The 25,743-nt window shown below is 40.3% G+C and overlaps 1 long non-coding RNA gene across 3 annotated transcripts in view; it reads left to right on the top strand.

Moving 5' to 3' along the window:
* The window catches only part of LOC311584564, a 184,273-nt gene that overhangs the window by 21,703 nt on the left and 136,827 nt on the right, over positions 1–25,743 (top strand). For all 3 annotated transcript variants that reach the window (XR_014774938.1, XR_014774939.1, XR_014774940.1), the window contains exon 4: positions 1,238–1,337. This is a non-coding gene — a long non-coding RNA (uncharacterized lncRNA). The remainder of the gene's footprint in view (positions 1–1,237; positions 1,338–25,743) is intronic.

Genomic DNA, 25,743 nt, shown 5'->3' with positions numbered 1-25,743 from the left:
CTATTGAGTTTTAGCCTGGGAGTCCCAGAACATCATACATACAGATTAAGAACTGGTAAGCATGGGTCACAAGTTGGGATCATCTGTAGAGAAGAGTCATCATGATGAAAATGGTTGGCAGTGCTGGGAACCATGAAGTTCTGCAGTACTGTACCTTCTTTTCCCCCTTCTACTGTAAATTAGCCATTCATTTTTAGAACAGGTCAAGAAGGGTTTTCAGGGTCCTCCATGGTGCAGAATTAACCTTGCAGAAACCAAGGCTCAGATAGAAGAACAAAACTGGTTATATTTATAAGGACGAGGCCGTTTACTATACTTCAGTGTCATTAGACTACATGACGTTCAAATATTTAAAAACTAATGTAAATAAGAATTGCAGAATAGGTGAAGTAGCATGAGCTGTTTCTGAGGAAATATGCAGGGTTTTATTTGATACAGCTAACAGAAATCTGATCAGATATGCTTAAGGTGGAAAAAAAATCTTTTCAGATAAAGGAGAAAAAAGGTGGTGTTGAAATCCAGTTAAAAAGTTTTGGATTCTCATTGTACTTCTTGTTATCTCACTCATGTATTGAAACTGGACTTTGCAATGATAAGTTATACCACATACTTAGTAAGAATGTTTTCCTTTTTAACATCTTTTACTTCTATGTGACAAAGATGATAAAGATTTGAATTATTTTCATTAAGCCAAAGTTATATTTAAAAATTGCAAAATGGTGATAATCCACCTGGCTCTTGCCATATATTAAAAATTTCATGGTGATAGGCTTAGTTATTTTTCATGAGTTCTTTAACAGGAGAGTTATTATTAGCAGAGTAAACATGTAGTAAGTGCACACATGGAGGCCAGGTCTGTGGATACAACCTTTAGATTGGATGCATAAGTTTGCAATCTAAGAACTCCCACGTGAAAACTTGAGTCCACATGGAGGAAAAAGGCTTCTTTATTTCACAATATCACATTGAAATATGTCAAGCGCACAGACTGATTCTAGCAGGGCTGATATGTGTTCTGAGAATAAAAGAAACACAAATTGCTAAGGCTCAGGAACATGCCCGTTCTATGAATAGAGATTGACTTAGCCGCCGAGGGAGGCAAGTTACTTGGACTTCTGGTGACACGTTCCCACTCTTTACTTTACCAAGAAAAAGGTTTGGAAAGCAAACTATTTGAAATGTTTTCCCAGAGGTTTCCAAAGAATATCAAAGCCATCAAGAATCACATTTATTTTAGATGCTCACTCAATGCCTCAGGAACTTTTCAGCCCTGATGTCACTGGACATAGCTGTCATCTCCCTCTGCCTTTTGCTGTCAGGCAGTCTATGGCTTTAAGGTAGGTCACCTTTCTTTGTTATTCTGCTTTTTTTAATAGGCTTGGGAGCTAAAATTTGAATTTCTCTCTCTCCCTACCTCTCTCTCTTTTTCCTTACTCGCTCAATCCATTTCCTACCATAAGGTCAAAATGCTAACTCTTATTTACATACTTATTCAAGATTCTCCTTATTTAACCACTTAAATATTATATATATATATCAAAATAGTCAATATTGTAAGTTCATATTTCATTATGCTGTTCTGTATTGGTCTTTCATGGTGTTAGAGTGAAAAGGCAAGGGAGAGGGTTAGAGAGATGGCTCAATGCTTAAGATTGTTTGCTCCTCTTGGAAAGGTGCCAAGTCTGGTTCCTAGCGCCCAAACCAGGTGGCTCACAATGCCAGCTCCAGGGCCTCTCATGCATCTCTTTGTGAACCAACATGTATGTGGTGTACATGTACACAAACACATAAAACTATTTTTGTCTACCAATGTACCCACCACCTACCTACCTATCAGTATAAAATGGTGTCTTAGTCAGTGTTCTATTGCTATGAAGAGACACTGTGAACCATGGAAATCCTTACAAAGGAAACTTTTAATTAGGGCTGGCTTACATTCAGAAGTTTAGTCCACTGTCATCATGGTGGGAAACAGGTCCACGTGCAGGCAGACATGGTACTGGAGAAGGAACTGAAAGTTCTACACCTGGCATCTGCAGGCAGCTGGAAGACAGAAACACTGGGCCTGGCTTGAGCATGTAAAATCTCAAAGCCCACTTCCAGAGACACACTTCCTCCAACAAAGCTGCACATTCTAATAATGGCTCTCCCTGGTTGTCAAGCATTCAAATCTATGAGCCTATCAGGGCCATCCTTATTCAAACCACTACAAACAAGTGGCAGGGGTGATGAGTGCCTCTTTCAATCAGTGAGGTTTAGCAGAACATCAAAAAGAAAACAAAGGAATATATATATATATATATATATATATATATATATATATATATATATATGTATGTATAATATATACACACACACAGTTTTTTTCAACAAAATTAAGGTCTCCTGACATGTATTATTTTAAGGGTATTTTGGGGGTTTGTTTTTTTCCTACAATGAATGTAGCAACCATACTTCTAACAACCAAACTACCCCTGAAAGTTTAAGCCAAACTCATCCAAGAGGAAAACCATCACAGTCTCTCTCTCTCTCTCTCTCTCTCTCTCTCTCTCTCTCTCTCTCTCTCTCTCTCTCTCTCTCTCTGTGTGTGTGTGTGTGTGTGTGTGTGTGTGTATGAGTCCAAGGTCCATACATATGCCATAGAGCCAGAGGACAAGTTGCAGAATTTGGTTTACTCCCACAATATGGATCATGGAGATCAAACTCAAATTGCCAGGCTTGTCAGCAAATTCCTTACTGAAACATCTCACCAGCCCTAACATTTAGTTGTTTCTGACAGGTAGGAGAAACCAGCTTTCCTGATTCCTTCCCCTGGGTGTTCCCATCCTGGTTTAGGAGAAAACGAGCTAGCTGTTCCTTGGGTTCAGTATGCAAGGTTGTGTCTGGCTAATATGCTTTTGTATTATTATTCCAGAAAGAACTCCAGAAGCCTCCCAAGGTTAATCAGGTACACCAGAGGTACCAAGGGGACGGCAGACTCTGATTATTATTCCTGTGGCTGCGAGGCCAGCTTCCTGTATTCACTGTAGAACTGCTCTTGAGGCAAAGAACATGTTCAGAATCATGTCCCTGTACGCACAGCTGCTCACTGCCTCCTACCTGACCCTGAAGGGCTTGGCAGGAGGAAAAGATATCACTTGGCTTCAAGGCATGAAGTTGAAGGAGTTGAGGATGGCCAATAATGCAAAACAAAACAAAACAAAACAAAACAAAAAAAAAACCAAAAGACACGCTTAATAAGCATATCATACATAACAGGAAACTCAGAAGAAAAAGGGAGAGTTCGTTTCAAAGGGAGAATAAGCCATGGCCATGTGCTTTGAGGGTGTGGTCAGAAAACCCCTTTTGAGTCAGACCCTCACTCTCTACAGGAGCAAGGTTCTATTCTTACCCAAAGGGATGCTGGAGATGATTTCTTTCTTTTCTTTTTATTATTATATCCTTTTCTTTCTTTCCTTCTCATTTTAAATATTCGCCCAGCAATAGTCTCATATAAGCTTAAGTGGGGTCAGACTCACTGTGTAAGTGAGGCAGACCTTGCACTTAGGATCCTTCTACATCTACCTCCAATGTTTTACGTTTGTAAGTATAAACTTCTATGCCCAGCACATAGGAAATAATTCATTATATGAGATTCTGTTTTCTGACTTGTTTGCCAAGTAGAGGCTAATGTTATTCTTTCAATAAGAGAATACAGAAGAAAGAGAAGAGGAGTGGGACCTGTCCTTAAAAAGGGTCCACAATTTTATTGATGAGAAATGGTTCTTGTCTTAGTTAGGGCTTTCTACCGCTGTGGCAAAATACTGTGACCAAAGAGCAAGTTGGGGAGGAAAGGGTTTATTTCACTTCCACTTCCACACTGCTGTTTATCACCAAAGGAAGTCAGGACAGGAACTCAAACAGGGCAGGAACCTGGAGGCAGGAACTGATGCAGAGGCCATGGAAGGGAGTGGCTTACTAGCTTGCTCCCCATCGTTTGCTCAGCTTGCTTTCTTATGGAACCCAGGGCCACCATCCTAGTGATGGTGCCACCCACAATGGGCTGGACCCTCCTCCATTGATTACTAATTGAGAAAAATGCCTTACAGCTGGATCTCAAGGCATGTCCCTCCTTTCAGTTAACTCTACTCTGTGTGTCTAGTTGAGACACAACTAGCCAGCACAGTTAGGCAGCAAGCTCCTGTCAAAACTTCTATCTCCAGAGAATAACGTTTGCTTTGTGGGCTGGGCGTGGGAACACTGGCTCAGACTGAAAAGGAAACTTCCAATGAACTTGCTTAGCATGTGCGGAGTTCCCGGTTCAATATTTAGGGCCAAACCAAAACCAAACAAAACCAATAATAACATCAAAATTCAGCATCAGTTACGCTTTCATGTCCTAAATGAAACCGGGGCAAGGGCCTGGAACAGCCAATCCCTTCTCTCCAACTGTCTCAACAAAGAAGTAGAGTCATAGAAGAAGATATGCAAAAAAAAAAAAAAAAAACCCAGCTCAGAATGGAACACAGAAGCTGCCAAGTAGTTTCTACCTCTGTGTTCCATTTCAGTGGAACACTGACTATGTCTATAGCTCAACTCCCTGCTGTTTGGATTTTATTTAGTACATTAGATAAGTAGATATCAGACTATGTTAATATATCGCTATGGTTTCTTACTCCTTCTTCAAGCTCTTTCCTAAGAATGATTTGCTTGTCTAACACACTTGTCTTGACAAGGCATTGTCAATTCTGGGGTATATTTTCATACATGAGGCCATTGGGATACACAGTGATGGACAATGTCTCAAGCTTCAGAACCTGTGGGCAATGCAGCAGAGTTCTGACCTGAAGTATCCGATCTCTTCCTTATATGATGTTCCCTGATAAATATCCAGTGTATGTTAAAACAATATAAACAATGGCTTTGGGGCTAGCCATATGGCTCAGTGTGTAATGACAAGTTGCCATCAGGCCTGACAACCTGAGTTTGATTCCCTCATACTGTAGCACACACATGCTTGAACAAGTACATGTAAGACATGTATACATGTACACATGTATACATAAATGAAGAGAATGTAAAACTCCACCCATCAAGGAAATTGGATGACAAAGGATGAAGAATACATCTTTTTAAACTAGGGTCTGGCAGCATTCTAAAGAAAGAACTTTTGATTTGACTCAATCCCCCACTGAGACCCTGGCTTCTGCAGATGCCTTTACTGTGGTTAGACCCTAAGGCACTCTTCCTAGAGGAGCAAGAGACCTCTCTACTGAGTCACAGTAACTTCCGGAGGAGTCATGATTTGCAAAAAGAAAGACCAAAGTGTGCGGTTTCTATAGATAATATGCTGAAACACAGTGAAATGAAACATTTGTCCCTCAATGCAATAATATAAATTCTTAGAGGCCCTCGTCATCGATTATAGAAGTGCTCATCCCTGCTCAGAACAGAGGACCAAAACAGTGCTTTCCAATTGCTCTTTCAAAACAACTAAAATTCAATTGCTTTTCTCTTATCCTGGTAATCCAATTTGTTTTGAGATTGTCTTCTTATAATAGAGAAAAAAAGTATTAAATGCTTTTGAAATGAAGGCAGCAGTCCCCATGAGAACGACCCATAACAATGAATGTTACATGTTTCAAAAAAGTTCAAAACAGAACCCGAGCTGGCAAAATCCTCCAAAGACTAGGCTTTTCTCTTTTCTTTACCCATGGTAGATATGCAGGATTTGGATTTCTGTGATACTTAGAATTCTTCTGGCAGAAAATGTGCCTAGATTCTGTGTGGTTCTCTTAACAGACTGGTGCTTGGGGCTGGAATCGAGATTTTTTTTTTAAGCATATTTAGAACATACTGGAAGTAGCTTCTTCAGCCAGGCCTATGAAGTGCGACACAAAGGCCCCAGGCTATGTGAAAATCATCCCTCCAAGGTGGCATTTACACAGATAAGTTTATTGCTCCTTCCCTCAGGTCTTCCACATTGCAACGTTCATTTCTAGAGAGAGGACAGAAGCTTGCTCACTCAACTTACAAGGCTCAGGGCATCCAAGCAAGTTATGCCATGCTGGAGGGTCAGAATAATCCTAGTCACAACTGGCCCACTGGTGATAAAAATGGTGAGTAACTGCTGGGGGAGAAGAGTCTTTGGTAGAGTGATTGACAGCTGAACTAGAGTTACAGATGCAAACTTTGTCAGTTTTCACTCATGCTTGGTTGGACTTCTTGTGATCAGAAGACCTGAGTCAACCATGTAATTTTGCTTGACCCGATTCACTCACTGGTTCACTTAGCTGGTGTTGATTGGAATCATTTCTTTGCCCAACCTTCAGTGCCCTATCTGGGTTGAATAGATGCTTGTTAACATCTCTCTAGGTAAGCCCACACCATACTTAATTCTTGTATTTCTCTTAATGAGTAACTACATGAGGGAGGAAAACGTGTTCCTGCTAGACATTACTATGACTCTGTGTTTTGAAGAAGTAGTTCAGTTTGACTTTGTAGTATCCACATGCAATTGCCTGAGCCATGACTGGATTCCCTATCTTTTCCTCTTTAATTACTAAATTGATGATAAAATAAGGAGACAGTGCACGAACAGGACAATGAGATGGAATGGAGTGTAGCAATCTGTGAAAAGGATTTTTTCCTTCTCTTGACCATTCTCCTTTTTAAATTTAATAATTAAAATACATTTGCATAATTTACTTTATCCCATTTTCCACTTCAGCCCTTCCCATGTGACCCCTTACTTCCTATCAAATTTATGGCATCTTATTCTTTTTTAAAAACTTTTTAAAATTTTCACTTTTTAATATGTATTTTATTAATTTATTCATATTACATCTCAATTGTTATCCCATCTCTTGTATCCTCCCACTCCTCCCTCCCTCCAATTTTTCCCTTACTCCCCTCCCCTATGACTGTGATTGAGGGGGATCTCCTCCTCCTGTATATGCTCATAGGGTATCAAGTCTCTTCTTGGTGACCTAGTATCTTTCCTCTGAGTGCCACCAGGCCTCCCCATCCAAGGGTTTGTGTGAAAGTCAGTCTCTACTCTCCTCTCAACTGTGGAGAATATCCTGTCCATTGGCTAAATCTGGGTAGGGGTTCGAAGTTTATTGCATTTGGCTGGTGCCATAGTTTGAGCAGGACCCCTGGGCCCAGATCTACCTGTCATAATGTTCTTCTTGTAGGTTTCTAGGACCCTCTGGATCCTTCTATTTCTCCATTCTCCCATGCTTCTCTCACCTAGAGTTCCAATAGGAAGTCTTCCCCTCTGCCCCACTTTCCTGGTAAGTGAAGAATTTCATGGACCTGCTCCTTGGGCTAGTGTCCAGATATAAGTGAGTATATACCATTTGAGTCTTTCTGCTTCTGGGTTAACTCACTCATTATGATCATTTCTAGTTCAATCCATTTGTCCACAAATTTTGGGAATTCCTTGTTTTTAATAGCTGTGTAGTATTCCATAGTGTAAATGTACCACAGTTTCTTTATCCAGCCTTCTACTGAGGGACACTTAGGCTGTTTCCATGATCTGGCTATTATGAATAAGGCTGCTATGAATATGGTTGAGCAAATTTTCTTTCTGTATGCTGGAGCATCTTCTGGGTATATTCCAAGGAGTGGAATAGCTGGGTCTTGAGGAAGCCGTATTCCCAGTTTTTTGAGATAGTGCCACATAGATTTCCAAAGTGGCTTTACTAGTCTGCATTCCCACCAGCAATGAAGGAGTGTTCCTCTCTCCCCACATCCTTGCCAGCATGTGGTGTCGCTTGAATTTTTGATCTTAGCCATTCTGATGTGTGTGAGATGGAATCTCAGGGTTGTTTTTATTTGCATTTCCCTGATGACTAAAGATGTTGAGCATTTCTTTAAGTGTTTCTCAGCCATTTGATGTTCCTTTGTTGAGAATTCTATTTAGTTCTGAGCCCCATTTCTCAATTGAGTTATTTGATTTGGTGTTGTTTAATTTCTTGAGTTCTTTATATACTTTGGATATTAGACCTTTGTCAAATGTAGGGTTGGTGAAGATCTTTTCCCAGACTGTAGGCTGTCACTTTGTTCTGTTGACAGTGTCTCCTGCCTTACAGAAGCTTCTCAGACTCATGGGGTCCCATTTATTAATTGTTGACGTTAATGTCTGGGCTGTTGGTGTTCTGTTCAGGAAGTTGTCTCCTGTGCCAATGTGTTCCAGGCTCTTCCCCACTTTTTCTTCTAACCAGCTTAGTGTCTCTGGTTTTATGTTGAGGTCTTTGATCCACTTGGGATTGAGTTTTGTGCATGGTGACAAATATGAGTCCAATGGTATTTTTTACATGTAGACATCCAATTAGACCAGCACCATTTGTTGAAGATGCGATCGTTTTTCCATCAAATAGATTTGGCTTCTTTGTCAAGAATCAAGTGACCATATGTGTATGGATTCATCTCTGGGTCTTCGATTTGATTCCAACAATCAACCAGCCTATTTCTCTGTCAGTACCATGCTGTTTTAATTACTGTTGCTTTATAATCCAGCTTGAGATCAGGTATGGAGACTCCTCCAGAGGATCTCTTATTGTACAAGATCATTTTAGCTATTCTGGGTTTTTTGTTTTTCCATATGAAGTTGAGAATTGATCTTTCAATGTCTTTAAAAATCATGTAGGTATTTTGATAGGGATTGCGTTGAATCTGTAGATTGCTTTTGGTAAGATGGCCATTTTTACTATGTTAATTCTCCTGGTCCATGAGCAAGGAAGATCATTCCATCTTCTCATGTCATCTTCAATATCTTTCTTCAGGGTTTTCATTTTTTTTCAAACTAGTTCTTCACTTGTTTGGTTAGAGAAACCTAGATATTTTATATTGCTTGTGGCTAATGCAATGGGTGTAGTTTTCCTAATTTCTTTCTCTGCATCATTGTCATTTGTATATAGGAAGTTTACTGACCTTTTTTGAGTTAACTTTGTATCCATCCAATTTGTTGAAGGTGTTTATCAGCTGTAGTAGTTCTCTGGTGGAATTTTGGGGGCCATTTATGTACATTATCATATCATCTGCAAATAGGGATAATTTGACTTCTTCCTTTCCCATTTGGATCCCCTTGATCTCCTTTTGTTGTCTTATTGCTCTGGCTAGAAGTTCGAGTACTATATTGAAGAGATATGGAGAGAGTGGGCAGCCTTGCCTTGCTCCCAATTTTAGAGGAATTTCCTTGAGTATCTCTCCATTTAATTTTGGCTATTGGCTTGCTGTATATAGCCTTTATTATGTTGAAGTATGTGCCTTGTATCCCTGATGCTCTGCTGGTCTGTAGTTCCTGGTAGCGTTTCGGGACCCAGCCTGCTTGCAGAGTCCAGGTTAATGTCATGGGGCCTAAAACCACACACACACACTGAGTCCAGTTAGCCTCTATGGACCCAACCTGAGCATTGAGTCCAGTTCCTGTCTCTGGACCCAAACAGGTCTTGGGGTCCAACCCATGTGCTTAGCCCTGTTAGCGCTGAGTCCTACCAGGGTCTCAGGCCCAAACCGCACACTGAGCTCCTCGAGTTCAGCCAGAGTCTCAGGGCAGGGACCGCACTCCAATCTCAGCTAGGGTCTCTGGGCCCGAACCGCCTGCCAAGCTCAGCCAGAGTCACTGGGGCCAAACTGCACACCAAGTTCAGCCAGGTTCTCTGGGCCCAAGCTGCGGGCTGAGCTCAACTAGGGTCCCAGGACCTGAACCGCTCCAAGCTCAGCTAGATTCTCAGGAGCCAGACCATGCACCGAGTTCAGTTTGGGTCTCTGGGCCCAAACTGTGCTCTGAGCTCAATCAGGGTCCCGGGGCCCAAACCCCACACCGAGTTGAGCTAGGGTCTCTGGGCCCAAACTGCCCACCAAGTTCAGTGAGGGACTCTGGGACCAAACGGCGTGCTGAGCTCACCTAGGGTTTTAGGAGCCCAAATCTTTCACTCAGTTCCCTCTCCCGCAGCAATTCCCACTGGTCACCATGCTACTTGCCTCTGCTAGAGGGTTCCTAGATGCAAATCTCAGCCACTGCCGCTGCCGCTCTGGTCCGAGAACATCCACACTCCTCCCGTGTGCAGGGGTAAGCAGATTTTCTGTATTTTGGTCCTTTCGAACTGTGGAGTACTCCTCCTGTAGTGGGATGGGGAGCTTGGCTTTCCTGGTTAAGAATTCTGTGCAATTCTCTGAATCATTTACTGGAGCTTCTAAACATGGTCCATGCTGCTTGCCGCCATCTTGGAGTCCCTGACTTCTTATTCTTTAATTATTACTGTGAGTAAAAGTATAAATACAACATGCTGAGTCCATTTAGTTTTACACACACACCTATATCCACACCTATGCCTATTTATGCATGTTTATGTGGATATCCGCACACACACACACACACACACACACACACACACACACACACACACACACACTTTTCTTTTCCAGTGCTGGAGATTGAACCCAGGTCCTCTGTGTGCTGAGCAAGTTCTGTACCATTGAGCATCACTTGGCCCAAGTCACCACTTACACAGAACAACTTCCTTTTTTCCCATTTATTTTCTGATGATAAGCCTTCTTATTCTTTATTTAACTGTTTTCCTCTAATAATTTCCATCATTTAATTACTTCAATTAAGAATTATGTTTTATTGTTTGTATTTTTTTCCCCTCAGAGTGGAAGCTAATCAGGGTTAGAATTTTATTTCTCTTTTGTTCAATGGAGTACCCAAAACAGTGAGCACACGCTATGAAATAATTATAAATTAAAAGAACAGAGAGTAGGAGTTTTATTTTACCTGTAAAGAGAGGGGAAAAAGGAAGGTCAAAATGTTTACTTAGGCCTGGGGTGTACCTCATTATTGAAGTGGTCCACACACACGCCTGCACGCAGTGTAAAAGGATTTGGAGAGTAAGCTAGACTCTCACGTGGGCCTACCACAGTTTAATAAGACAAGTTGTTTACTCGAAAGTGAGTTGGGATCATCTTGCTAATTTCACTCAGAAAGTTCCCACTGGCAAGACACAATACTACCCTGGCCAGTGGCCTTCCCGCTTTGCATCGCAGCTTTTATGGGGTTTTACAGCACGGTGAATTGGAAGGTATGCACCCTGAGCTGAGAGACTTCTGTTAAAACTGTTGGAAGTTGGCGTTGTGTTTTGTGGAGTGGGGGATCTGATGCTTCTGCAGAAGGAAGCATTCAAGTGTCTAGAAAATTAAGCAGAGTAAGCAGATGGAAACCTCATGCCCATGGAGGTCTGAGGAGGGGGTTTTATCCCGTAGAACTAATGCTATAGATGGTTGTGAGCTCTGGGAACCAATCCCAGGTCCTTCGCAAGAGTAGCAACTGCTATCAGCCACTGAGTCATCTCTCTGCCCTCTAAATTCCCTTTTCTCAGAGGAGGACTTTATATTTTTGCTGTTCTCTAACTTGATCATACTATTTCCTTTAGATTTATCTATTCATTTGCTTTGTGAAATAAAAAAAAATGGAATAGTATTAAAGCTTGTTCAATAATGTGATTTCTTGTGGTTCTCCTCCTTCCTGGGGGCTGATTGCCACCAGCCCACTTGAAGCAGGAGGAGCAGAAGAAGAGATGCAGGGCCTTGGAAGGCTGTAGGCACAGTGGAGAACGAACACTCCGGGAAACTCTTCAGGAGACAGTTTACTCAGGGAGAACAAAGGCTATAGAGCCCTTGGGGAGTGGCTGGGGGGTGGTTTCCAGCAGAGGTGTTCATAATTGGTTGAAACCTGGCACCTTAAGGATGCTTGTTTGCATTTGGCAGCACACTCCTAAAATATGAATGGGAGCACAGCTCCTAATTATTCTATAGGCACAGGGAGGGGAGAGCTAGCAGGGAGCTGTGTCGAGAGCCTTATTTCAAATGTGGTTAGGGACATCTATGTCTAAAGACCCTCTCCAGATGGAGTCAAGGGGAGAGACAGAGGCCTTCCTAAGGAGAGGGGCCTTGCACCTAACACGAAGCTTAGAATGGCTATCCAGACAGGGAGGACTGCAACATCAAACAGCAGATTCCTTCAAACAATTCTTTTCTATTCTCTTATCATTTTATTTATTTCCTTTGTTAAAAGGATTTATTTTTAAAGGAGTGTGTGTGTGTGTGTGTGTGTGTGTGTGTGTGTGTGTGTGTGTGGTTAGGAGTTGCATCGATCCTAAGTGTATGGAAGACAAAGGATGGCCTGCCAGAATTGGTTCTATTCTCCACCATGAGGGTCTTGGGAATCAGACTCAGTTTGTGAGGCTTGGCGATAAGCAAGTGACTTTTCCTGCTAAGCCATCTCACCCACTGAGTTTTGTATTTCTTTAATATCCAATTTTACCTTGTAGGATAATCTGGATCCCCAAAGACCTGATTATGGCGCCTATTCTAAGTCTTACTACCTAGATATATAGATTAATTAAAGCTATGTCTTGAGTAAGTATTTGGGAACAGGACTAGAGTCAATTATTTTGCTTGCAGTATCTTTTTTTTTGTGCTGAAAACATGAAGCTACCTAGAAAATTGATGTGAAAGAAGAGCCGAGCATTAGGCGATTTGAGGTAGAAATTTCCAGAGTGCTGTTCTTTACATGGAAGACATCACAATATGGGAGTCAATAATAGGTCTGCATCACAAGATGAAGGCAGACAGATTAACCATCAACATGTACAGTAACAGCTTGCCAATCTAAGATTGAATATAATGTCCTGTTTTGAATAAACAGTGTCAAGTAAGAGGTATTGAAAGAATGGAGAGCTCAGAAAAGTAAAGCATGGTTTTACGGTTGTTTCAAGAGCTCATTAAAATGGGTTCTCCTGAAAACAGATACAAGGGTTGCCCAGTTGTTGTGGCTGATGAATGTGTGCTGTTTCACTCAGGAATGCATTCTCTATAGAATGTCACTATTATCCTAATTTACAGAAGGAAAAAACAAAATGTCAAAAATAGTGTACTTGCTAGGCCCAGTGGTGCACGCCGGTAATCCCAGCACTTGCCAAGGCAGAGGCAGGGAAATCTCTGTGAGTTTGAGGCTAGACTGGTCCTCAGAGCGAGTCCAGAACAGCTAAGGTTACCCAGAGAAACCTGGTCTCGAAAACAAAACAAAACAAAACAAAACACCCCCCCCAAAAAGAAACAAAAAAACCAAACCAAAACAAAAGAAAAAAAAAAAAAGCAATGTACTATATTCTACAGCTCACCTTGTGTTCCTATGGATCTGATGATGAACCATGAAATCCTTTCATGACAGAGAACACTTAAGAAATCAGTGGGATTCTTTTTGATTGGGAGAACCAGGCGTGGCTAGCACAGGTGGGATAGTCAGCAGTTTTGCAATTGAACACACCATGCTACCCAGGTACTTCCACTGTTAGGGAAGGTTTTCTTTATAAGAGTGTAAATAAATCACTTACATTTTCCTAGCCACTTTGGCCCCGCAGAGATCAGTCGGCTCCAGTATTTGAAGGAGCCCACAGGAACGTCTAGTTCTGACCTACATTCTAATTCATAGTAGACTGTAGAATTGTACCAGAACTTAAGTAATTCCTCTACTCAGTTTGGAATTATCCTAATAACATTTCTGCTGTTTCAGAGATCCAACTCTCAAGAGAGCTTTTAAAATATAAATCAAAACAATCCTCTCTGTAGGATTAAATTAGTTTCCTGAAAAATGCAGTGTTGCCTTGCTTTGCAACATACACTGATTGGATTGTGCTTGCTGTAGAGAAAAGCAACAAAAGGCATCTCTTCTGTCTCTCTGTCTTTCTCTTCTCTCTGTCTATGTTATCTCTGTCTCCTTCCCTCTCTCTCTCTCTCTCTCTCTCTCTCTCTCTCTCTCTCTCTCTCTCTCCTCTCTCTCTCTCTTTCTCTCTCTGTCTTTCTCTGTCTGTCTTTGTATCTCTCTGTCTCTCTATCTCTATCTCTGTCTCTGTCTCTGTCTTTCTCTCTCTCTCTCTCTCTCTCTCTCTCTCTCTCTCTCTCTCTCTCTCTCTCTCTCTCTCCTCACTACATAGCCTATTTGGTCTCTGACTTCCAGTCCTCCTGCTCCATCCTACAGAGTACTATGAGTGCAGTTTGCCTCCACACCTTGGGTCTCAGTTAGGATTTCATTGTTGTGAAGAAACACTATGAGTATGGCAACTCTTACAGAGGAAAACATTTCATTGGGGTTGGTTTATTGTTTCAGAGGTTTAGTCCATTATCGTCATGGATGGCGTGGCAGGAAGCATGGTAGCATGAAGGCAGACATAGTGCCAGAGGAGCTGAGCATTCTGTACCTTGATTCAAAGTCAGCAGAAGGAGACTGTGCCTCACACAGCTTAAGCATATACAATCTCAAAACCTGGCCCTACAGTGACATACTTTCTAGGATAAGGCCACACCTCCTAATAGTGCCACTCCCTATAGCCAAGCATTCAAACACTGAGTCTATGGGGGCCTTTCCTATTCAAACCATCGCACCTAGCCTCTTTTTCTAGAAACATCATACATGATGGTTTTTTAGAAAAAACTATTCTGCCTGTGTTCACAGTTCATAGCAGGCTGTGAGGTGTGAAATTGCAAGACTGGGAATTTTGTGGCCTCCTGGCTATCCTTTACTGCTTCTATAGTTGGAAAATAATCATTAAGTCACTATATGTCTTACTTTGTACATTTCTGAAATGATAGTTAAACACCTAAAATAGACAACTGTTGAGAGTAAATGGGATAGGGACAGCAGGATGGCTCAGAATGTAAAAGTTCTTAGGTTCAAGCTTGATAATGTAAGTTCAATCCTTTGGACCAACCTGGTGGAAGAAAAGAACTGACTCCTGAAGTTGTACTGTGACCACACACACAAACACACACACACACACACACAAACACACACACACACACACACACATGCACGCACACAAACATAATTTTATTTTTAAAAAATTGAGATAAATATGCAAAACTTCCAGAGTATAGTGCATTTACAAAAAACTGTACATTTTATTATAATATAAAAACATAATAAAATATTATAATAAAGGAGGAAGCAAAATAATTTAATTAACTTATTAAACTGCACTTATTTTTTTTCTGTTCTTTTTCTTTTTAACTATCATTGAATCTTTCTATCTTTGGTATGTTGGAGGAAATTTCTTTTTGCCTAGTTTGGTTCTAGAAAATAAACACACATATTTAAGGTTGAGTGTGTTTCATAAAGACAAAACATTATTTTATTACTCTCCATAGTGGAATCTAGTATCTGTGTCCCTTTATTGTCATCTTCAGTAACATTGGCTTTAAGCAAACCTTTTTCTACCTGCTTTCTATGTTGTGTGATGGAAGCTTCAAAGTTTGCCACATTTTACTGATAATGACCTTTCTCTCCCCTTCACAAGCAAAGCATCACACAGAAACTCACATTTATTAAAAACTGATGTAACCTGAATTCTAGTAAGGCTTAGATGACGGAGTTTCTTGTTCACTTTCTTCTCATGCCCTTTAGTCTGGTGGCCAGAGTGCCCCCTCCCCGTTCTGCAGAAGCTACTCACAATAAAATAGTTTGAAAACAAGCACTTCATAAGCTCATTATGAGTCTTCGGCCTATATTGCACTTATTTAGGAGCACAGGCTATGCTTTGTAGCTTCAAGATGAGCGACTGTTGGGTCAGTGTCAGCCTTATCTATTCATCTCCTCAGTGAGTCTGCTGTGGTTCCAGGTACTGTCCTGCTGAGGTATTTGTTTAAGGCAGTAGATCTCAACCTTCCTAATGCTGTGACTCTTTAATATAGTTTTTCATGTTGTGATGACCCTGACCATAAAATTATCTTCACTACTACTTCGTAACTGTAATTTTGCTATGATTATGAATCATAATATAAATATTAGTGTTTTCTGATGGTCTTAGGTAGCTGCGGTGAAAGGGTCATTCAACTCCAAAAGTGGTTGCATCCCATAGGTTAAGAACTGCTCTCTTAAGTCATTCTAATAATATAAAAAACCAGATTCCTTTATCCACCCTTACATTATTTCTGTAAATCTGTTTCTCTTAAGGTGACTTGAGTGTCAATTTCAAATTTCCTTAACACTACCCTGTGACTGTCTACCATCAGTTGGCTGAATTTGAACTTCGTGTCATATCAGTGGCCATTAGATGAAAAGAGATCACCAAGGTGATCCTTTCATTCTATTGTTGCCTTTTCTACACTTTCCATAAATATTATATATCATTTTGAAAACCACAGTCTGAGGCTCTTTTCTTTATTAGCATAAAGATACAACTATCATATAGAAAGAAAGCCACACTCCCCGTCTCCTTTCCTTTTAGTTTGAAATTACTCACAGACCGCAGACTTGTTCTTTACCAAGAGAAAAGGCATCAATATTCATATAATGTTTAACGAAAATAAACACACATTCCCATTCATTTATTCTATCATATTTGATCAGCAGAGCACCCTCTTTGGGAACATTTAATTACCAATTTTGCATTTTGGAAAGTCATACGGCATCGCTGGTACTTCCAGCAGAAAACGCACATAAAGTCGCTTCAAATGAGCAAAATTTAGGTTTCTGTCTCTACACCTCATTAGCATTAGTGAGCTCTAGTCTCATAGCAACCCAGATCTGATGATGAACACCTGCCAGGCCAGATGGTTTGGGAAGAAAATTCCTAGCTAAATACAACAAAGTTCTGTTGTTGAGCTGCCCAAGCCGTTACTTAACAGGCAGGATGCAAAAACTCCACAAAGGTATCACCACATTCATAACAACAACAACAACAACAACAATAACAACAACAACAACAAAAGCCATTGCAAAGTTGTCCTGTTCAGCCAGCATCACTTCTGACATCCTGTGCTCCAGCCTTTTCTATTTGCACACTCAGTGTATAGTTATTTTATCTCTATCCATACTACAGATGGTGTTGGAAGTCAACTGGCATGAACATAGCCAGGCAACAAAATTGATATCATCTGCACAATTATGGAAGGGATGCACACATCTTCACAGCTCTTTTTAGATAAATCTAATCCTGTGTCTATTTCTTAATGAATTAGCAAGACACACACACACACACACACACACACACACACACACACACACACTTCTTGAGGATAAGACCTTCACTAAATATTGAGTCACTATGTGAGGCCACATTGCTTTCTCCTTCCTCTAGACTCGACAAATTTCTTGGTTTGTACCATTCCATCAAGCACAGCCAGGGGTGTTAGCTAGTTCTGAAGTTCAGATTATCCTTGTTGAGTGACTTCCTGCTATAGTGATCTTATTAAACAATCAAAGTTTTCCAGTAGTCAAATACTTTTCTGCTAAGTAGCTACTTAGTTTCTTTCTAGTGTCACAATACAAACTTCTTTGGAAGTTCTTCCTGTGTGTGTGTGTGTGGTGGTTACTATTAATTGTTAGCTTGACTGAATTCACAAGGCCTACAAGGCTAGGAGAGCATATCCCTATTGGTGTTAGGGCTGAGGTTTCTAGGGATGGTTGGATCATAAGAATCTTAGCCCAGAGAATGTATCCAGCGCTCTGTGCATTCATTTCCTGATGGCACTGAGAGGCGAGAAAGGCAGAGGATTGTGGATGATTGGATAAAGTAGGCAGGGTTGGTCACTAGAGGAAGGTTCATGTGGATAGATCTTGCCCTCCTCCTTTCTCATCTTCCTTGGTCTGATTTCTTTTTACCCTGCCATGAGCAACATCTTCCTCCCTCCACTTAATCCTTGTGCCCTGATTTTTCTGCTTCACCCTGACCCCAGACTCAACAAAACCAAGGGCCGTAGAATGAAATCTGTGAAACAAATGGTCAAAATAAATCCTTTTTTCTTCATGTCATTTCTGTCAGGCATTTTGTCACAAGGACAATAAAGCTGAGAGCTCCTGTGTGCAGTTTCCTTCTACACAAGCACACTTCTGGAGTCAAGACCTTCACAGAGTCCTCATGAGCTCTACAGCTTTATACAGAGCTGCTGCCCAATATCCATTGTGTGCCTTCCAGCTTCTGTCTTAGTGACACTTATAAAGATCCAGGATTTAGGCTGAGGATTTGCTGGTTCCTAGCTCTGAAAATCTGAGGAAATTGCCTAAGATTCTTGAGCCTCAGGTTTCTTGCTTGTAGTAGTTTATGAAGTTGGTCGGAATGCTTAGCCAGCTGATGAACACACTGTAAGTGCAGCAAACTTGACTCTCTGGGCCTTTGCTTACTTGGTTGGAAATGTGTTGTTTCTGTTTCCTTGTTGTTAATGGAGAGATTTGTGATACTTCTTTCTTAAGACTTTATAAAGAGAAAAAAAAAAGACTTTTATAGAGAGTAAAAAAGTCTCATAACTCTAAATTATGTAAAAGAGTATCTGAAGCTAAGATTTTATTTCTAAGTTTATAAATATCAATTACTAAGGTTTACAAGGAAATTGCTATATTTGAAATGCAGATTATTATTGCTGTGTATCTGTTTCTGTACATGTGTGCACATACATGTGGAGGCTAGATGTTGATGCTGGGTACCATTCTCTGTTGTTTACTACCATATTTTGGTAGACATTGTTCCTCACTGGACTTGAATCTCTCTGAATGACTAGGCTCGCTGGCCAGTGATCTCCAGGAAGCCAAATGTCTCCTCTAAAACCCCCCTCAGTGCTTGGCTAAGAGCACGTGCTGCCGTGAATCTTTTACCTGGGTGCTGGGGACATGAACTTAGGTTGTCATTCTTGCATGGGCTGAACTATCTCTTCAGCTTCTGTTTTATTGACTTCTGTTTTTTTTTTTTACAGTTAATATTAACTCTATTTGAAATGAGTACAATAATCATTCCTAGATTTCCTGGATTGTAAACCACATGGCCTATAAAGCAACGGATCACTGCATGCTTTTAAAATGTATCTACATAATTTTTCTTTTAAATTATATTGTCATCAGTATTTTAAAACAATATGGCTATCTTCCTTATTTACTTACTTCTCATTCTTGTATTATCATATGTTAGTGCATATATATATATATATATATATATATATATATATATATATATAAATTTCTTTATGAGGTGCTATAATCTTTCTAATGTCATCAAATTCTGTTGGGTTTGTTCATTTTGATGAGATATGAGATTCATAATCATAGTCTAGGTGTCTTCCCCATCTGTTTAGCTCTCAGTGTTTACAAATCATGCTTAGAGTAGCAATTGCAGAAATTATTCAATTCTACCACCTCGTAACTAAAGCAATACATCTGCTAATATTATTGACTCAATTTATTGATTATTTTTCTCAAACAGCTTACAAACAAATAATTTAAATTAAGTACAAATGAAGTTCGTGAATTAAGTCTTCTAATAATGTATATAGGTTGAAATTTGTAAACGACAGAAGTAAAATTGTAGAAAGGAAAACTTTAGAAGTTAAGTTTCGAGAGTTTCTAAAGTTTTAACTGTTGGCTCATCCTAATCAGAAAACTTTTCAGGGGATTTATGGATTATACACAATTTAAATGAAACATGCCAGGGTCAGATGGAAAAATATTGGGTTTTCTTTCTCACAGTTTGAGTCCAGACATTCAACAGAGACATGAAACTAAAAAAATGTGGGGGAAATGAAGGATAAGGAAGAGAGGAAAGTACAGAAGCGTGTGTTTGCTGGGAATATGCAAAACTCATGGTACAGACTATGAATATGTCATATTAAAATGCTACCTACACACACACACACACACACACACACACACACACACACACACACATACACAATTTCATTGTAGCTCGTATTTACCCTTTATGCTGTAAAACTACAAGGGAAACATGGTGGTGTATACCTACACACAATCCCAGCCTTTCACTGAAGTTCAAGTTTCAGGCCAGCACAGACTACTTAGCTAGTCTGTCCTCTTTGTTTCTCTCACCCCCTCTCTCAATGTACATTTATATGATATATATTATATTACATGTATATAACATATATGTATGAATTCTTCTTGTTACTATCACAGTAATAATCACTACCCCTTTAACTTTTATTATTGATATATGAAGTACCACTAGACAGATAAACTTTTAGATGCTTGTTGTAATCACATAGAACACTTAAGGTTTGTTTTTGATACTAAACTAAGTATGTAGACCGAGGCTATATTCTCATAATTTTTACCAGTTCTAGTAATTTTTCAGACACACACACACACACACACACACACACACACACACACACACACAGAGAGAGAGAGAGAGAGAGAGAGAGAGAGAGAGAGAGAGAGAGAGAGAGAGAGAAGAGTTATGTGCACAATGAATGTTTTCAGTCTTTGCTGCTGTTAATTTTTGTTTGGTTTCAAATGTTAGTCTTTTTTTTTTTTAACTCTTCACAAGTTGGTAGACTAACATCTATTCTACTTAAATAGTCCTCTCATGTTATCCAGGCTTCTTTATTACATTCTCTCTCTCTCTCTCTCTCTCTCTCTCTCTCTCTCTCTCTCTCTCTCTCTCTCTGTGTGTGTGTGTGTGTGTGTGTGTGTGTGTGTGTGTGTGTGCATGCATGCACACATGCGTGCACATGTGTCCACAGAGATTTATTTACAGAGTGAAGTCATGAAATCCTGGAGTCTAGCATGTCAGAAACTTCTAGGGTAGGAGGACTCTAGTCTGACAATACTGATGGGAGTTGATGTGAACCCTTGAATCTGATGGAGAATTTGTTTCATAGAGACCTCAGTCTTTTCTCACATTTTTTCTATGTATTAAGATCTCATTGTGAAGGTTAATTTGCTCATTCAGAGTCTAGAGAGTCACGTGGTCATTGGTCACATAAAAACTGTCTTTACAGGAGATTATAGGCTAGCTTTTGATTAAATCACTAGTTAACCTAACCCAAATATAATGGCACTTAAGATTGTCTCTCACACTTTCCAACGCTTTTGTTACTCAGCTGCTTTTAGAGCTTTTCATCACTTTATCCTTTCTAATTTCATGTCTGCTTCTGTTTCCTCACTGCTGCAACAAAGCTGTGTTGCATAGAATTAGATTCCTTGACCATTTATCAAGCCATATGCATACATATATATAGATATATATATATAACTATGTATATTTCTGAAATCCTTTCTCACTTAAAAATACCTTCTGTCTTTTAAACACTGTGTGTCTTTGTCATACTTGTTTCTCATTCTCTTTCTCCCCACTACTGCTATATACACATATCTCAGTTCTTCTCTACCCATCTCTGTGAAGTTTTGCCTGTCTCTTGTTCTCCTATCCTGGATCGACATCCAAATTTTTAAACTTAGGCAATTGCTTTCAGACTTGTTCCTTCTCACTTGCTGTAAATTCTTCATTTAGTACAATGTGTGGATAATACACTTTACTCAAACATGTGTCCCTAACTTACTTTACATTGTCTCAAGCCCTTTATATCTCATAAATTTGCTACTGTCCCTTGGCTACCTATAGGAAACAGACTTTCCTATATTTATCCCCCTGCCCCCATTCCTGGGGCCATTGGCCACCAGTCGTCAGGAAGAAGGGAGCAAAAGTGAGAAACTGTGGGTTCAGCGGCCTGTGAAGATGTACGGAAATAACTTCCTGGGACCAGCTGAGGGGAGGCAGATCAATTTTATTTGGGGTGAATGAGGGTTTATATAGAACTTTGAGGAGGGGGCGGGGATATCTAGGATGGGCAAATGTCATTGGCTGAAGGGCTTAGGAACTGAGATGCATCACTAACGTGGAGCTTGCTGAATGTGTTCTTATCTGGAAAAAAGGAGTTGGATCTGTAATTTCCCTAAAGTCTACCTGACATTCCTCAGGTAGAGGGTGTGGGGATCTGAGCTCTCTGAGGCAGAGAAGAGGAAGCCTTGCTCACAAAGGGAATCCTCCATTTTTCGCAAAGCTCAGGGCTTTCCAGTATTGATGGATTGTGACCTTAGCAGCAGGTTTTTCCCTGCTGGTATATAATTGAACCTAGGCCTGCTCAATTCTTAGAGAACTGGTCAACCACTGAAAATTAAAAAAAAAATCAAATCATCTTCTCCTGTAAGTTAGCAGTTAAGAGTCCCTTCTTTCTTATTTTCTTGCCTCTGGTTTCCTATCATCTTTGAAAGGTTCAACTTTTCTTTCAAAATTCAACCTTACTTTATTAATGCTCTCAATAATTTGCTAACTGGAGTTCAGTGTTCTGTGTCTTCATCTTCTTTCACACTTAGCCTGTTTCCTCAATATTAAAACCACAGTGCTATTCTCCTGTACTATAAGGCCACAGTTAGCTTCTCTCTTCCCCCCCCCCCCCCCGTTTTTCTCTGTATGTAACAATGCGAGTTTCTCTGCTGTTGTTATCAGAATGTGAAATTTCCTTCCAAGGCTCCTGTATTGGGGCATGAGGAGGGCTCAGCTGGCAGCACTGTTTGGGGACATTGTGGAACCTTCAGAAGGTGGGACCTCAGCAGAGGAAGTGAGTCACCTAGGGTAGGCTGCGATGTTTCTCTACCTATGTTTGCTTCCTGTCCTTTTTCTGAGAAGTAAGCAAGAGTTGGTACATGCTTCCTCTGCCATGGGGCTGCATCTCTCATGTCTTCTCATCACGATGGACTGTATCTCTCCAACCATGTGCCACACAAGCCTCTTCCTTCTCAGGTTGGCTCTCACCAGCTTCTTGGTTAAGGAAACATAACATAAAAAGTAACTGGTACACTAGCTTTTCAAAAGTGTTTGCCATTTGCAGTACTTTGGTCCTCTCCTACCTGGATTCTCAAGGTGAGCCCATGTTCATCTTATCTGCGACTGGTGATGCACTGACTCTTGCTCCCCTCACATATGTCCATACTTTTCTTGAAATTTTATTAAAATTGAGCATTCTTCAGTTCTAACATCTGTTATCTATGTATTACTGTTACTGATAAGATTAACAATAGTAAAGGACTTTGGCTATTTATATGACAACCATCTTTCCTCCTTGTTATGTCTCCTCTATCACTTACTTTCTTCACACCATCACAGGGAGGATGAGGACCAGTCACTTGATAGCATATCTGCCTCAAGAGCACAAGGAAATTAATTCCGCTCCTTAGACTTCCAGGCAGAAGCCGCATATTTTGGTACCCAGTTGTAATCTCTGTGCAAGAGAGATGGAGACACATAGACCCAAGTAGACCCACAGACTACTTTACAAGTTCCGTGTCAGTGACAGACCCTTTATTTAAACAATGACAACAACAAAAGTGGAAGATGACTGAAAAATGACACCAACAGTTGTCTCACACTTGGCCCATAACCAAACACACGTACACCCACGCACAGATTACAAAATATAGTTTTATATTTCCAACAATTATTCTTTTATTTCTCTTTTCATAAGACATGGTGTTACTACATAGCCCAGGTTAGACTCAGACTTGTAATTAAATTATCTTGCCTTACTCTCTGAAATTGTAAGATTACAGGTGTGTCCTCTTTTGCTGGTTATCATCAGGGTGTTTGGTATGTATTTTTTTCTATGATGAGTCATGTAAAGGAAAGCATTAAATATAAAAGATAAGAAACTGACACTGCAATGGCTATATCCACTTTTGTACATTCATAAAAATGAAGAGAAAACTGCTGATAGAAAATCACATTGCCTCTGTATCTCTGTGATATATTCTCCCAAAATAACACATACATCTCTGATATGTTCCTAAAAACCGAACCCATGTTTCATAAACAAACACGGAAAGGTTCTAAGTAGGATCCATTAATGATGGCTACAAATATCGTTTTGCTTTGTGTGGGAACTTACCAGGATGATGAGAAAAGAAGGTGTTAGAACTTATATACAGCATTATTACTGCTGCATATGAAGTTTGTCATCTTGAAAATCCTAAAAGAACCATTGAAAGTTAAAACGTCTGACAACTGAACACAAGGTAAAGACATAGAAACCAAATAAGAATAAAGTATTTTATTTGCAGTAATAATTCAATGTATACCTCTCATAGCCCTCATGGACATCCTTGGAATTTAGTTTCTTTAGTAGTATAGTTTTTGTTATTGTTGTCATTGTTGTTGCTTTTGCTGCTGCTGTTGTTGTTGAGGCAGTGTCCCATGTAACCCAGGGCAGCCTTGACCTCACTATGTCACCAAGGACAACCTGGAGTTTTTGATCCCCCTGCCTTTATCTCCTGCATGCTGTGATCACAAGTCTGTGCTCTACCACCGTAAGTTCATACACTGCTGCCCTATTGAATCCAGGGTTCAATTGAATCCAGCTCTCTACCAACTGAGTTGTGTCTCTAGACCCTGTTAATAATTTTTTTTACATGTGGGAAAAGCCTCACATGTTAATTGATAGTGATAACAAACATTGCAACTCCAAGGTTTTATTGATCACCTCCTAACTTCTATATGTGTCTGATTAGAACATACAATGGTGAGAAGAACATCTCGGAACTAGGGAGGCTGATTCAAAGGTTTCTGTAACTGAAAAGAAGCAATAGCCAGAGAGATACTGCAGAATAAGGGCACATGAGAGAAAAGGCTCTCCTGGACAACAGATCTGTGATTCGTGAACGCAAACTATAAAAAACAAAACAAAATGAGCAACCAAACAAAAATGACCTCACGGTATGAATGTTTTTATGCCCTGAAAGCCACATATGGAAATGCCACCTGCAGTTGAGCAGTTGCAAGTGACTGGATCCTCTTAGAGGTGATTAGGTCCTGAACACTCCACAGTCCTGATGGTGGTTGCTAATATAAAGCTGACCACGAGGGAGCTCTGCACTACTTACTGCTCTGTGACTGTGTTTAAGCACCAGGACTAAGGGGGCTTACAGAAGGAAGAGTTTTCTGAGCTTAAGGTTCCAGAGAAAGAGTCCATAATGGCAGAGGAGGCAGCCAGAGCGGGAGGCTGAGAGATTAACCAAAGCCATAAACCAGAGAGAGTGTGGAAGTGAGGAGAAGCTTTCAATTCCCCAAGGCCACTTCCAGTGGTGTAATTCCCCCACAAGACTGCAATTCCCCATAATCTTGTTAAGACAGAGAGACCAAGAGTTCACAGGCATGGACTCAAACCTGGGTCACCCCTTCTGCCATATATGGGAAGATAACACCATCTACAGGCTAAGTGTTGCATGGGGGTGGGTGTTGAATAAGCCCTGAGCGAATGTGTCAAGAGCAGATGGAATCCTGGGTCATGTTTATTGTTTGATTTTAGCAAGGGCCATGCTACCCAGTGAGCACCCCAATGCTTCAGATTCATTTGGAATGACAAAGCCCTCCTCTTGTCCAAGTGTGACTGTTGCCATGTCTGCAGAAACTGCTAACCTCAATTTGCTCCTTACAGAAGACTGCAATGGCCTTGTCACGATTCCAGGACAAAGTGGTGTTGTGAGTTGTGGTGTTGTATCTACAGATGGCTTAGTCTGGAACCTCCCAACTTTTAACACCATGAACAAAAACTTCCTGTCGTCTGTTAATTACATAATCTTGAGCATTCTGTTACAGCAGCTCCAATATAAATGGTGATATGTTGGCAAGTAAGATTAATGTGTCAAGTGGGTCCAGGGAAGACATTAGGTAAATGTGGTTGCTATAGAGCTTACCTGATTTAGGTGCAATAAAGGTTTTTTAAATTGTAGACTAGTTCCTTTGAACCAGTTTTAAATATTGTCTTAGTAGACAGTAAGAAAGAAGTCAACCGAGTCAGGAAGTAAAAAGGTCCACCAGAGCTTGTGAGGAAATATTAAGCTTTGTTAGTCAAAGAGGAAAGGGGGAAAATCAGATTTATGGCTTAGTTGCAAAGGTTGGCAAGATTGCCAGAGATTGAATGCCC

The sequence above is a fragment of the Acomys minous genome, assembly GCF_964271855.1.
Source record: "Acomys minous genome assembly, chromosome: 15".
NCBI classification, from domain to species: domain Eukaryota; kingdom Metazoa; phylum Chordata; class Mammalia; order Rodentia; family Muridae; genus Acomys; species Acomys minous.
Note: the sequence above shows the minus strand (reverse complement) of the source record. Positions and strands in the feature narration are given on the sequence as shown.